Here is a 9,670-nt window from a genome sequence, read left to right on the forward strand (position 1 = left end):
AAAGCTTGAATTGAGTGCTTGCTGGCACGGACTATGCCAGGTGTTTCATGTACTGCTCACTTCATTCTCACCACAACCTTGTGCTTATCTCAATTTACAGTTGGGGAAACGGAGTCTGGAGAGGTTAACTTGCACAGGATCACATTTAGATCTGGAAGATCTAAGTCTTTCAGGAAAGACTTTCTCAGAAAGATCTGTCTTTCAGAAAAGACTACAAAAAAAATCCCTCTCATCCACTTGACATTATATTGGTAATATACGTTGCTTTTTATTTTGACTACAAAACATCTACTCAAGATAATGTAAGCACAGTGTTGATGTTACAAGGATTCAGGAAATGGTAAATTCTTACCCATGTCCATTACACAGAAAAGCAGTACTCTGTGTTTGTCATAAAGAAAAGTTTCAGTGTCAACACAAAAAACCATTTCCCAGAATACAGAATAGCCCCTAGGATGTCTAACTAAACAAAAGTACATATTGAAGTCAGCTCTTCTAGGGAAAATCATACATCTTGTATAGGAGCTCCCCTGGTGCAAAATTAGTCTTTCAATGTGTTCTCTCTGATATTTTCATTATAATCCAGATTTCTTAACATGGAAAGCAAAACAAAACAAAACGAAAGTCATGCTCATTCCTTTAGACCTAAACACAGTGGCTGGCACATCTAGAAGGAAAAGGAGGAGGGAGAGAAAGTGAGGAAAAGGAGGGGAGGGGAGAGAAGAGCTTCCAGCATCTATGGCATTCCTAACATACTGTTTGAGTCATTTCTTTTTTCATCTTTTGCTTTTAGTCCATTGAGTTTAAAGTTCTTCCAGAGGACAAGAAGCAGACTACTGCGCAGTTTTCCTACTTATCTATTCCCGAGTCATTAAGAAGTCAGTTACTTTGTGTCTGTAATCCATTTCCTCATGAAAACAAAGTCATAGGTAGCTGAGTCGCAGATGGCTCAGGGACCCAGACCTGCCCAGGGAAGCCTGCAGAAGCCCCCAGATATCTGCATCAATAGACTAGAGATCCTCCTGTGCAGCCTGCGAGCAAGATGGCAAGATGACAGGAGCAAGCAGAGGACTCCGTCCTTATCTTGTCTTAGACGGAAACCCTGCAATAGACTTGTCTAGGATTCTTACAAAAATAAACTTTACTCCTGCAGGGGTGCTTTATGTTTATGCCCTTTGCGTTGCTTCATTAAAAGACTCCTTTCAAAGCCAAGTTTGTCTTCCTCTCCTGTGATCTCCTAGGCTGTTCCTCCTACAGAGCTTTAGGGTTTAGCCACCTCACTGTGACTCCCCACCGGGGAGCCTGTCTGGGCGTGAGGCTGCAGCAGCACATCTCTGTCCTTCCCCCACCTCCAATCAGGATGGTGCTGGGCACAAAGAATCTTAGAATCATGGTGTGTGAGTGTACTATTTAAGGTTACTGGATCTCACTCAGGGAGGAGATGCCCAGGATATGAACTTAGCTTCCTCTTTTTGCTAATGCTCAGTTCTTCACTTATAAAGTGAGATTGAACCAGGTAATTCTGTGTTATCCCTATTGGCTCTCAAATTCTATACGCCTAAGGGTCTGTGCACCAATTTCCACAGGGTATTAGGAGAAAAATCAGTCTGATTGGAGTCACTCATTCAATCTATAAACATTGAGGAGCTTGTAAAGTGACTAATATTTGTAGTAGGAATTTTTGTTTTCAAACTTCCTTTTATTTTATAGAGTTATCATATTGCAGAATTCCGGGAAGCACAGATATTATTTTAAACTGTGTGAGCAGTGCCCCTATGTATTTGTTATTCACTTTGGTCCAGAAAAGATCTAACTAATTGCTTTCTTATATATGATTTTATTTAATATCTATGCCATTATTATTATCATCCTAACTTTTGCAAACAATATATCTAATATAAGGAAACCAAAGCATCGCCAGCTTAAATAACTTGCTCAAAGTTATACAACCATTGGATGGCAGATCTGGGACTTAAATCAAAATCCCATGCTGCCTATTGACTAATCCTCTTTTTGGACCTCATTTTCTCATCTGTAAAAATGGTTAGTTCTGCTGTTTGTCCAACTCACAAAGCTGCTGTGAGTCTCGGGTGAGACAGGGTAGGCAGAAGAGTATTAAAATGTAAACCGTTATTCACCTGAGAGGCATTATTGTTAAATCCATTACAACATCTTGAACATGATCCATAGAACGAATTAAATGCAACTGAACCTTTACACGTATATGTTTCACTTCGTTGACTACACTCATCCAAGAAGTCACCTTCTAACTGAGCCATATTGTCATGGAATAATCTTGGTTGGACTTACAGCAACTTCAGAAGCGCCACACTTTCTTTTAATGGCCCATGCTGAGGTATTCCAAAATTATAGTCGCGATACATCTCATTGAAAGCAATCTAATTAACCTGAAAAAAGTATACAATTACTGTTTGGCATTATATTTTACATAGTTCTATAACCATGTTTTAAACTCTTCGGAGCCATGGGGTACCTGGGTGACTTAGTCAGTTGAGTGTCTGACTCTTGGTTTTGGCTAAGGTCATAACCCCAGGGTCCTGAGATCTAGCCCCACACTGGACTCCATGCTCAGCAGGGAGTCTGCTGAGGATTCCCTCCCTTCCTCTCCGCCTCCCCTGACTCGTGCGCCCTTGTGCATTCCCTCACTCTCTCTCTCTAAAAATAAATTAATAAATCTTAAATAAATAGATAAACTCTTTGGAGCCAGGAAATTGCTTTCATTTGTTCTGAAAACTAGGACAGATCTTTGCATAGTGTAGTTACTCAATGTTCACAGAATTGGATTGGGTTAGTGTTCCCATTTTCTTGTCTTGCTTACAGTCTAATCTCTTTTACAGCCTACACCTATAGGAAAGTCAGTGATAGGCTGTTTAACTTTTTAAATTAAATGATACTCCAGACATCCGTTCTTCGATAGCCAAGCACTTGCAGATTAAAATACACCCTGGTTTTGGCCAGTGACTCTTTTCCTCAGAGATGTTTTGTTGCTTAATATGTTACCCATAAACACCGAAACAAACTTGTCCATGATTCTTATAAAAATAAGATATACTCCTGCACAGGTGTTTTGTGTTCATACTCCTTGGATTGCTTTGTTAAAAAAGAAGCAGGCTCCTACTGAAAGTGTTTCCCAGGAGACTAGCACAGCATGTATAGATGAGTGAGAGGACCTCACATTGTGATGGCACATTCTTTTACTTATCTTCCTTTAAAATTTTTATCATAATGACCAATCAATTGATCTCTAAGGTGGCAGTAGTTGGGAACTGACAGATCTACTAATGAATCTTTTTCAACTTTCAAGGAAGAGGAAAATATACCTTACATAAACTGTTTCTGAATGTAGAAAAGGAAAATAACCCTTTCCAAAAAAAGAAAATTAGAGGGGCGCCTGGGTAGCACAGTCGTTAAGCGTCTGCCTTTGGCTCAGGGCGTGATCCCAGCGTTCCAGGATCGAGTCCCACATCGGGCTCCTCGGCTGGGAGCCTGCTTCTTCCTCTCCCTCTCCCCTGCTGTGTTCCCTCTCTCACTGGCTGTCTCTCTGTCACATAAATAAATAAAATCTTTAAAAAAAAAAGAAAAGAAAATTAGAGACTCCTGTTATTTATAAAAATAGACGTGTAAACTTTGGCATGGATGGAAAAGGAGCATGAACTCACATGGGGCCATTCAGAGATCCCAGGGTTAACTTGAATGAACCACAGTGTGTAGCCCTCCAAAGAACCTTCACCAGAATCCCTTGAAAGCTTCAATATGTGAACACCTGCCACTAGGAACAGCCACATAATTGGTGGGGCCGAGTGCAAAATGAACTCCTTGTTCCAAAAGCAGGGGGAAGTGCTGTTAAAGATACTAAAATATAGAATGATTTCTTTCCTTTGCAGTTTCCCTCTTCACTCTAATGGTGGTGTTTTTATTTGCAATCCAATGTCATGTTGTAGGAAACACAGGGGTACTGGAGAGGCGAGTGCACACATTCACAGGCACGGCGGGGGGGGAGGGGGCTGCAGTGCCACTCGGCATCCACAGATGCACAGAAACACATGGCTCACAGGCTCCTGAGTACCCCTCCTGCTAACCACTGGACCAACACTGCTGTGCCCAGGCCAGGGGCGGGGAAATCAATCTTCCTGACACACTGATCAGGGCCCCAACCCAAAGCAGACTGGCCAAACTCAGGAGGGAGAGGCTTGCACCAGTCCGGGCACTCTTCAAACACAGCATGGCAGGGCCGCCAGGCCAGGGCAGGGAAATGCTTGGGATGTGTGGATATGCAGGGGGCAGCGTGGGTCTCACGTGGGGCTGGAAGAGGGAAGCAGGAAAGTGAGGTCCAGAACGCATCCCACAGGACAGGAAGCAGAACTGCTCATGCCAGGCCCTGGTATGTGCACCATTGTTCCAACAGACTTCACTTACAAAACACGTTCAAAGATTACATTATGAAGAATTTCAAAATGGCAACTGCAGAACATTAACCCCCACGGATGAAGCCTTGTGTGAGGATACTGGTTTCATGCCCACGAAACCAGGCCTACCTGCCCACCCAGAGGACATCAACCAACCAAAAGAACTAGCATACGTATCATTTAAGTTAAAAGACATTTGCCAGCTCTTTCCCTGATCCTCCCCACCCACTCGTTGCCCCTGAACCTGGTGCAATGGAGGGGGTAGAAGAGAGGCATGTACTAGACCAGATTTTACCTTCTTCCTGGTACAATTTCCACAGTTCAGGGGTTAAGCCTAAGGTGGAAAAAGTGAAAACACACTTAAATCAGGTTTATACCTGAAAATGAATCTCCATCATCAAAGTGAATGGTTTGTCTGTATGTATGTGTATCTATATGTGGTTGTTGATTGATTGGCTGATTGATCAATAACTCAAAGTATCCAAAAAGCTGTGGGATCTACCTGAGATGCCAGCAAGGGGCAGAGAAGTAGTAGCCAATAAAGCATATTAAACAGGGGCGCCTGGGTGGCTCAGTTGTTAAGCATCTGCCTTCAGCTCAGGGCGTGATCCCAGGGTCCTGGGATCGAGTTCCGCACCAGGCTCCTCCACTGGGAGCCTGCTTCTTCCTCTCCCACTCCCCCTGCTTGTGTTCACTCTCTCGCTTGCTGTCTCTCTCTCTGTCAAATAAATAAATAAAATCTTTAAAAAAGCATATTAAACAGCCATTGATTAAAAATAAAGTCATAGTCTATCTGTACCGCAACAAGTTCAGATTATTCCATATAAAATACGGTTCAGCTATATAATAAATGGTCAATCCACATGAATCAAGCAGAAATTCCACCACTAAATTTACTGCATAAAAGAGGTAAGTGATAACGTCATGAGAGAATCAAATGATCCTAATAACTTGAATAACTTGATTATTTCGGTAAGGATAGCATATTACATTGATTATGTGGTGACCAACATGCAATTAATTACTTTGGTTGCTCAAAGACACACCATCTTTTGTACAAATGAGCAATAATCATCTGATTGCATTAATCTAGACCAGGATATTATCCAAAATAATAAAATATAATTAATTCTACCTTCAAATCCAAATCTTCCCTTAAGACACACACTACGGAACTCCACATTTTATGAATCAACAGCATTTTTAGCTCCTACCGTTCTCTTTCTTTTGCCTTATTTTTCTCTCCTGCTTCAAATTCACATTATCTTATTTATTTATTTATTTATTTATTTATTTGACAGAGACAGACAGCCAGCAAGAGTGAACACAAGCAGGGGGAGTGGGAGAGGAAGAAGCAGGCTCATAGCGGAGGAGCCTGATGTGGGGCTCGATCCCGGAACGCCGGGATCACGCCCTGAGCCGAAGGCAGACGCTTAACGACTGCGCCACCCAGGCGCCCCCACATTATCTTTTCAAGTCACATTAAATTATTAGAGCTCATTTTCACAAAACCATCTCTCTCTTCACTACGTACCTGAACTGCATATTCATTTAAAAGCTCTTTAGCAGGTCTTGGGGCTTCTTTCCCATTGATTCGCCATTTAATTTAAATATAACTTCATCTAAGATACAACCTAACTAACAAAACCTATTTTAAGTGATTCTGGGGTGGTGTGATTGATCTAAAAATTTATTTGATGTGTAGGTTTGTGTTCATAACACTTCTTTAAAATGTAAAACACTCGAAACACCTGTATTAATGTTCTCTCAAGAAGAGAAGAGACGAATGTGTGTAAGCACTTTCTTCCTTAGGGTGCCTGGTTTAGGAGTGAGTCTTCTTGGAAATATTGAAAACTCTCTGTCACTTTTAAAGGACTCAGGCTTGTATATCAAACTTCAGAAAGTGTTATTGCTTCCCAATAGGTTTCAGAATATTTGCTAATGATATTACAACTTCATCTCCTTTTGATGGCCTAAGGCAAGGAGTGAGCAACCAGCCCCACAATTCTGTCGAAAGCCTTTGAAGCACCCTTGTAGAAAATAAGTTTCTGTAATGAACTGTATCGATCCTGGGATCAAAGTAATAGCTCATCCATCAAGTGACCTAATTGATAATAAAATGTAGTTCAATGTTTCCTACATCACATTAAGTATCAATATATTGAAAAGAAAACTATGGCAATTTTTCTCAGTGACTGAAATCTCTTTTCCGCACTTGGCCCCATTATTGATCAAAAAAATTATGATTCAGCAGTAGATTAGAATTGGAAAAAGAGGTGACAGTGTTGAACTTTACCTGAAGCCCCTGTGTTCCTGGAAAGTAGCAAGAGTCAAAAAACCTGCCCTGCCCCCAATCATTCCGTCTTCTGAGAAATGACGAGCTTGCTGTCATATATTCTGAGGTAAGAACTGCGTCTCCCACCTCCATTTCTGAACAAGACTCCCTCGTCTTTCTGTCTGTTTGGACTTCTGGGCCCCCTTCCTTGATTTTGAGATGTTCCTCATTAGTGAATATCCTCCCTCTTGAGATAACCTGATAAAACCGTCTCCATTAGCCAGTGCATTTTGTCTTTCACAGTTTCTTCACAAGAGAAAACAAAATGTTCATGTTCTTTGTTAAGTTCAGGGAAGTCAGACTGCAGTTGGAAAGTGATACAATTTTAAAATGACCAGAACATTACAGTTGGACTGTTTTAAAGCAATGTTTACAAGGAAAGAATAGGTATGAGGTAGATGGGATGTAACACCGACTGTTGCCTAAGGCCCTGCCAGGAAATAACAGCTACACCAGGTCTGGAACTGCAGTTGAAATAACAATTTCCTTACCACTTTTTTCTCTTACTTCTTTGAGAGTGTTGTTAATCTCATTGGAATTTTCAACTTAGTAATGACTATAGAATTAGGTATAATTCCTTTCCTCATTAATTTCCAGGTTAAAAAATTGTATGTGTGGGTGTGAGTGATTTGAACAGGCTTATGAGTGGCACAATACAAAATGATAGACCTTATTCATGAAAACTAATCCACCTGCAAGGATTAAGAAAATGTAACCATAAATTATGGTTGTGTAGCAGCTCATACTCAAATATTTGCAATCTCAGTTACTCTCCTACCTACAAAAAGGGCTTGTGATGGCAATCACAGTCATGAAAGAAAGCAGAATTTCAATAAATAGGACTGCTTTAATATAGGTATCTTATACAATGTCTAAAGTTCTTTTATAAAGGGAATGCCAATGGCTATATATCCATTTAAACAGACAGATAAGTGAGCCTGACATGGCAGATTCTAGTGGCAAAAAGGAATTCTTATAAAGGAAATAAATGCTAAACTTTGGATATGGCTAAAAATTGTATTTGTTTCTAAAATAATTTTACTTCTAAATATTCTTTTTTTTTAAAGATTTTATCTATTTATTTGAGACAGAGAGAGAGAGAGCACAAGGGGTGGGGAGGGGCAGAGGGAGAGGGAGAAGCAGACTCCCCGCTGAGCAAGGAGCTCAAGGTGCCTGCGCTGAATCCCAGGACAATGAGATCAGGAGCTGAGCCAAGGCAGATGCTTAATCGCTCAACCGACTGAGCCACCCAGGCACCCCTACTTCTAAATATTCTTTATGTTGCTAATTGTAGCCCATTATAATCACACACAATAGGAAACAAAGCAAATGTTCCACAAGAGGAGATGGGTTAAATAAACTTTGGTATACTCACTCAGTGGACTGCTCTGCAGCATATAAAAATTATTTTGCAGGAAAAAATGGCATAGAGAGTTGTTTATGAAAAATAAATAAATTAAAAGAAATGTTGCTTAAGATCCAAAGAAGAAAATCTGGCTGCAAATTGCATAAGTCAGACTCACTCCCAATTAGAATGTAAGTTCAATAAGTAAGGGAGTGTCCATATTTACTGTATCCCCAACACGGTGTTTGGTATGATGTAAGTGTTTAAATTAATAAATGCAAGTGTATACAAAATGATTCCATTAGAAAAATATATGTTATGCATAGAAAAACTCTAAGAATATGCATTAAAATGTTAACTAATTCTGAGTGGATTTTTTTTCCAGTTTGTATTTTTAATTTTTATAATGCAATTGTATTTCTTTTGTAATCAGAAAACAATAAAAGTAAGTTAAAAATATTATCTTTTCATAGATTTCCAGAGCAGTCCCTATAAAATATCCCGTTTCTATATTTAGGCAGTTTACAGAGCTGTCTGGCTTTTTCTTAAATCTTGGAAAGCAGCTTATTTTTGAAATCCTCACATTTTATCCAAGCTTATCCCTCAGTGAACGATCACACGCCGTCTGTTTTGGATTGTGATCAGTAAATGAAGTGAAAATCAAAATGAGGTAACTATTATATGCTGTCACTCATACGTTTCTCAGGTAACTGTGATTTCATTCTTTTTGTAATAACGGAGCCAGAACTGTCAGTGCTCCCCTGTAGAAATCAAGTTCACTGAACAGTTCTGTCCTCATAATCTTCACAAGCCACCGGTTTGAGGAGATGAAAACTGGCCAAAATCCCAGGGGCTCATTCTGAACACTCTAGTAATTCTCTCGAGCAGCAAACATATTTTAGACATTACTGAAGAATGCGAAGACCATTTCTAGACATTAACAAAAGTCAACAACTGGGCATTAACACTCCTCAGGAGGAATGCCGAGTGTATGAGTAGTGTGGTGGAGACCCATTCTTCTAGCCTAGACTGCCAAATGTATTTGGGGATACGTTCGACTTGAAATTGGGAAGTAAATATGCCCAGGGGAAGCTTTAGATATCCTGAATGGTATAGTTCAAAGCAGAAGAAAAACAGTCCTATCTGAAAAACCAAAGAGTTAGAAGGGAATGGTGTAGATTTGTTCTGTTCATTTGTAGATTTGCCTGTTTTTTTTTTTTTTTTTTAAGATTTTATTTATTTATTTGACAGAGAGAGTGACAGCCAGTGAGAGAGGGAGCACAAGCAGGGGGAGTGGGAGAGGAAGAAGCAGGCTCCCAGCGGGGGAGCCTGATGTGGGGCTCGATCCCAGAATGGCAGGATCATGCCCTGAGCCGAAGGCAGACGCTTAATGACTGAGCCATCCAGGCGCCCGTTTGGTTTTTTTTTTTTAACATCACTTATATACAGATTATGTTAGAACCAGAAATATTAACCCAACTGTAGTACTCTGCTCAAATAAAGCTACCAATTCTCAAAGAACCACCTAGGATATTAACTTGTTCTGTATTTTGAAAATATATT

The sequence above is a fragment of the Ursus maritimus genome, unplaced genomic scaffold (genome assembly GCF_017311325.1).
Source record: "Ursus maritimus isolate PB19 unplaced genomic scaffold, ASM1731132v1 scaffold_4, whole genome shotgun sequence".
In the NCBI taxonomy this organism is placed as follows: domain Eukaryota; kingdom Metazoa; phylum Chordata; class Mammalia; order Carnivora; family Ursidae; genus Ursus; species Ursus maritimus.